The sequence below is a fragment of the Gobio gobio genome (assembly GCF_949357685.1).
Source record: "Gobio gobio genome assembly, chromosome: 3".
In the NCBI taxonomy this organism is placed as follows: Eukaryota; Metazoa; Chordata; class Actinopteri; order Cypriniformes; family Gobionidae; genus Gobio; species Gobio gobio.
In genome coordinates this window covers 12,185,193-12,191,567 of record NC_137099.1, presented here as the reverse complement: position 1 = coordinate 12,191,567, position 6,375 = coordinate 12,185,193, and positions in this window count along the sequence as shown.

Genomic DNA, 6,375 nt, shown 5'->3' with positions numbered 1-6,375 from the left:
ACAAGGTTATAGTATATAAACAAATTATTATTTGCCGAACAAGAACATAAAACTCAAAAGCACAACATCAGATTCTAGACATCTGATGATTTAGTCATCAACAAGGAGCTGACAACACCTGAAGTCGCTTTATCTTTGCTTTCTCAGCCATAAGTATTGTGTTTCACACACACAGTTATAACATCCAAAGAAAAGCTAACTCAAGTACAGGGACCAAGAGCCCAACTAAAGCAAACGCTTCCCACCACAATGGTGACTTCAAATTAACCATAAATATCAACATCTAAAGCTCTGTTAATTCTCAGTAAGAGCTTCTGTAGACGTCTGACAAAAATAGTCAAAGTGTGTCTTATGTCTGTGATTAAGGGCAGCACCAGTGTCTCTGTGGGAAACACTGTCTCCTCACAGCAAGAAGATCCTGGATTGAATCCCACGATTCTCTCACAATCCAAAGATGTGTGAATTACAGATGATAAGTTTTCTAAAGTGTCTAAAGGTGTGAGCTAAGTTTCTTTTATTTTCCTGATTTCTGGACAAACACACACTGTCTGTGAGTTGCTTTGCAATTACAAATGGAAAATTTGTCCACAATGAGCACATTTGAACTAGTTTTTAACCTTGTGCAGAACACGTCAAAAACAGACGTCATTAAAACTTTCATTTTGGCTCCTCAGTGGACGTATTTTCAACGTACGCCTCTAGGGGCAAAGACATTGAAAAGACGTCTTTTGGACATAACTTTGCTCAGTGGGCTGTGTTTTGTGAGGACTCTTGTTTTGTTGGTAGTCCTTTGTAGTTTTTCATGCTGATTAGTTTCCCATTTAGCCACTCCCTCTTGTTATCGTGTTAACCTTGTTTCCCTGTGTGTATTTATACCACTGTGATTTCCCTGTTCTGGGTCAGTCGATGTTTCACTGTAGATGCTCTTGTTCCTGATTTCCTGGTGTTCTCTATCTCTGTCTTTACCCACGTTTGTTAATAAACCAAATCTGCATGTGGATCCGCCTCATCCTGCTTTTGTTGTACCCAGCATTACAGATCGACTGACCAACACATGGATCCAGCAAAGGAGATTTTGTTTCTTCGTCAGGGGACAAACACCATTGAGGATTACACTGGTCAGTTCTGTGCTCTGGAAAGATGGTGATTTTAAGGACTTTTACTGGCATAGCCTGAACAAGCCTTTAAGGTCATGTATGCCTAGAGGAAGAAATTAACTCCATTTAGAACAATACATGGACTACGCTCTACTGTTAAGTGGTTCCACCTTCACTGTGGGGAGGGTTGAGGAGGATCCTTATCCTAAAAAGTTTTTTGGAGGGGGCCATGTGCCTCGAGCTCTGGTGGCCACAGAGCATGATTCACCATGGATTCCAGTTCAAGAACACATTCCAGAATCGTCGGCCAAGATGGCCGCTACTCCAGAACCGGGATGGAAATTAACTTTTTTGTCCACCGGCCACTGTGGCTGGTGGATTTCAAAATCTACCAGCCACTCAATGTTTTTACAAGCCCCTTTCTTGTTTTTAACCGACAATGTGTAACTGCATGTGAAAATTAATACTACAAGCTCTGCAATACTTAAGCAGTTTATTTAATCTCAAGTCTCAATTAAATACTGACATTTTCTTTTTCTCTCTTATACACACACAAACCATGAACTGATATACATTTAATTAAATGAGTAGGGCAGATTAAACAAAAAACTAACATTCCTCCACCCATCCTCCCGACTCTCAGTCCAATTTACTCCTGCTCATCAGAATCAGATTCTGAAGTTTCAGAGGTGCTTTCCTGAGCGTTCTTCTTCCCCTCCATGAACTGTGGCCTTCTAGGCCGGATGCTAGCCTGATGCCAGAGCTGGATAGCAGGGTTGGGGTCATAGTTCTCAATGGAGGGACTGGATAGGTGGACAGTCAGTAGGTCACAGAGGCTTCTTGATGTAAGACGGGACCTCCAGTCACTTTTCACCAACTTCATTTGATTGAAGCCTCTTTCACAGTCTGCAGTAGAGGCTGGTATGGTGAGAATGAGGTCAACCAGGCTGAGGATGTCGGGGCACTGTGGTTGCAAAGACCTGTTGATTTCTGGCCAGGTCTTCATGTGGAAACTCTCTCCCGTCTCATACAGTCTGGTCTCGAGAATGGTCCACTGATCTGGGATGAGCTCAACAGCGACCCCTGAGGATGTCAGGATGCTCTGGAAGTGTATAGTTAATTCCTCCACTTCTGATTCACCAAATTCTGAAAAGAGACAGACATAATGAAACAACATTGAATTATATGCTTTCATGACTTTGTAGATTAAATGTTATGTATGACCCTAAACCACATACATTTAGAGCGATCTGCGTCAGGCCAGCTGTTCAGATTCACTAACTTTGTAGCTTGGAGAATCCCTATGGTCATATCGGTGAAGCGGCTTTGCAGACTTTGGCAGAGTTTGTCGAGCAGCTCAAACTTGGCCTTCATGACACGGTTCAGGATGCTGTCATCATTCTCGTGATGCTTCATAGGCTTTTAGCTTGGGCCCAGGTCTGTGGTACATTTACATTAGTAAGTTTATTTAAGATATTCAGCTAAGCATTAACACAACTTTTCAGTTCTCACTCTGACACTCACCTGGTTTTGTCTTTTGTGAGCACTGTTTGGGTGGCTGTCAGGCAGCTGTGTACTTCAGCCACTGTGATAGCTGAGGTGTGAAGAGTCAGAGAGAGGCTGCTGAGGTGAGTCAGGCAATCATGCATGAAGTTGCAAAACATGAAAAATCTGGTGACTGAATCCTTATACAAAATCCGTCGAATCAATAAAGAAAAGTCATTAGTCAATTTATAATTTTTATATAAATGTTATAAGTGTAAGTTAGTTTGATTTATTAAATTACACTGAACAAATTCCTGACAGTAAACGGACCTAACCTTTTAACTTAACATTCAAGTTCTCTACACTGTTATTTAGCCTACCTGGTCTAGGTGCTGGGTAAGTCCCTGGTAACCCCTCAAGAAATGGTCAATGGCCCTAAAGAGGTGAGAGACCCACCTGGTGCCTCCAACCCTAGTTGGTACAAGGGGATTCTGGCCCAGAATCTTGAAGCTGTGCTTTAGGTTTGCCCTGTTGAGAGAAATTTTACACTAGAATGTATGCAGCCCTGACAGCACATCTTCAATCTGTTTTGCCATAGAGCAGCTCTTAATGGCATCCTTGAAAGCTAGTTCCAGGCGGTGTGCCATACAGTGAATACCCAGGACGAGTATGTTACTTCCTCTCAGCCTGCTCACTACTCCTTTAAGTGTCCCTGTCATCACCGACGCACCATCAGTTGCACATGCCACTAACTTGGCCTGCCACTCATCTCCACAGACCTCCCTCATCATGTTATCTATTGCATGAGCGATGTTCTCACTGTCTGCTTTCTCCACATCCTGTATCCCTACAAAGTGGACCTCCACCTTGCCTCGGTTGCACAAGCGTGTATACAGCATTTCCTGTGTGTCAGTAGACCCGTCAGACATAATGGAGAGGAATTTCGCTGTCGCTATCTTTGACTGAAGGGTCTTCCTCTCAGCTGCAGCTATGTGCTTAATAAACACCCTGGCTTGCTTCCGATTCACGTATGTGCTACCTGTGCTAATTCCCTTTTTCTCATCTAATCTATAAAATGAAAATGGAAAAATAAACAAAAAGTAAAGTTTGAAGTAAGTACCATTTTTGCCAACAGGATGGTAAATAATAAAACAATTTGTTCAAAAACATATACTGTATATGCTGTTAATGCTTCTCACCTCTCAAAATAAGACATAAGTATGCAAAACATTTAACATATGATTAGAGGCAGTTTAGCCTATTCTATCTAAAAATATTTTGAGATTTTTATCATTTCATGGTTTATAGTTCTTGTGGAAGTTGATTACTTTGCACTGAGGATATGAAATATCCTCAGATATGATATATAAAATTGAATGCATATATCAATAAAAAGATGTGTAAAATACAAAATAGTATTTTTAATGTCTATTATATCTGTTTAAGTGATAAAGAAGACCTACATTTATAATTTAAGCCATTTATTATAAATATGTGACTCATTTTATAAAATATATGAGTAAGTAAATCATAGGGACAGAAAAGTCACTGTATAATAGGAATGACCCATTAGTTACATGGGCGCTATATTCTTCTGACCTTATTCAGCATTTAATCTAAAATCTACTATTCAACATTTCATAGAAAGAAAGAAAAATAGACTTACTTGCATTTCCATTCGTAATCTTGAAATGGCCTTTTTTCGCGATTGCGTGGGCATTCCTAAACAGTATTATCATCTTATCCAGCTGGGCCGTCTTCAGGCTGGTAAGTGCCTTCATGGCAGCCATATTCTCCAGGGCTGCTTTTCCCTGTGCTCTCTTTTTTACCTGGATGTGGCATTTGGATGATTCGTGGTCTTTTATGGCTTCCAGTTTTAGGTTTTTAGTCCCAACAATGAAACTATTAGTTTTGGCATCTTCTGAAGCGTGTTGACAACATACCGAGCAGAAGTTTGTCAGACTTGTCTCGTTGTAATCTAACCAATCGCGGGACTCCCCATTGTCTGCTTTTCTCAGTCGTTCTTTAAAAAAACTTTTTTTGACCTTCGCCTCTTTGTCCACTGGCTCCTCCTGAGATGTTTTCTCTGCAGACCTCTAAACGCCTGCGATGTAACGCCACATTTTTTTTTGAAGGTGTGCGTCCTCTAAAAGTGTCCGCCGTCCAGGTGAAACAGTACGCTATGCTATTTTTATTTACCCGCCACGGTGGCCGGTAGGTGAAGAGTGTTTACCCGCCACAACACAAAATCACCCGCATTTGGCTGGTTGCGGGTGCTAATTCCCATCCCTGTTCCAGAACCTCTCCACATCATGGCCATCGAGCATGTGTCTTTGGACATGATGGTTGTCGCCACGCCAGAGCCCGAGCCTCTGTGGCTCTGTGTTGTATGCAATTTACGCATACAATGCAATTTACTGTAAAGTTTGACTTTTTGAATTAAGATTATTCTGAACATTTTTTATCTGCATTGTATGTAAGTATACTTACACTGAAAAAAAGGAAAGCTGGGTTGTGAGATTGACATAAAAATATTATGTTTGATTTACATAACTATATTGTGTTAAACACCAAAATACAATAACTGTTAAACACAAAATAGTTATGTTAATCAAACATAACATTTTTATGTTAATCTGCAACCACAATCGTCCATTTTTTCAGTGTACCCACATTTATTTTTTACCCAAACAATTTTTTACTCTTAGTAGGTGAACTCACATGTTGTGAAATATAAGTATTACTGTTAATTTTTTATTAAACATTTAGCTACTCTAAACCTGTGATATGTATATTTAAATCACTGTACTCGACTTTATTAGGTGCATTAATTTTCAACAAAATAATGAACTCTTGGGGTTTACATTGTATAGGCTAGCTGTATCATAGAATGATCTCACCCCAAGGTGTACATCTAACATAATTGTGGCGAGCAGCGAGGCCGAGGGACCGTGAGGGCGGGACGAGGCGGCGCTCATCAGAGAGGATGAGCGCCAGCTGCGAGCCGCAGCGATCTTGGCCCTTGCGGAGGAGTGAGGGAGTATAAAGGAGGAGCGACGACAGTGAGGGACGAGAGAGGACCAGGCCTGGAGTTTGTGTTATGTTTTATTTTAGTTTTGTTATCCGCTGCAGTCGTCCGTGAGGGGCTGCAGCCTTTATTTTCACGTTGTGTTTATTTGTGTTTGTGTGTAGGCGGCAGTCGGCCGCGAGGGGCTGCCGCCGCCATATTTATTTTGTCTTTATTTTTGATTAAAAACTTGTTGAATGTTCGCCGGTTCCCGCCTCCTTCTTCCCGTACAAACAACGTTTACTACAGTGGTGCCGAAGCCCGGGAGGAAGGAGGGACACGCTGTCGAAGAGCCCTCGCAGCTGAGGGGGATCGCGGTGCCGCGGAGTTCGGGCAGCGCGGAGGAGAGAAGTCCGCGAGCGGCTGCCCGAAGCGGTGGTGCTGGAGCGGATGAAGGTCGGTGGGACGGAGAGCTCGCTGCCGTGCCCCTGGGTCGAGGTGGGGTGGCTGCCGTCCGCGAGGGGGCGAAGGAGTCCCCAGCGCTTGCCCGGAGCCGAAGCCTGCTGCCGTCCGCCATATTGGGGAGGAGCCGGAGCGCTGCTGTCCGCCAGGTTGGGGAGGAGCAGGGAGCGCGGGACGGGGACTCGCTTCCGGCCGCCCTCAGAAGGAGGAGCCACCGCCGGCCGCCAGGGGGCGGAGGAGTGTCGAGCCGTCCACCGGCCGTCCAGTACCACCGCATGGCACCGCGAGGAAGAGCCTCTCGGCTGGCTGAGGACCGAGCGGCAG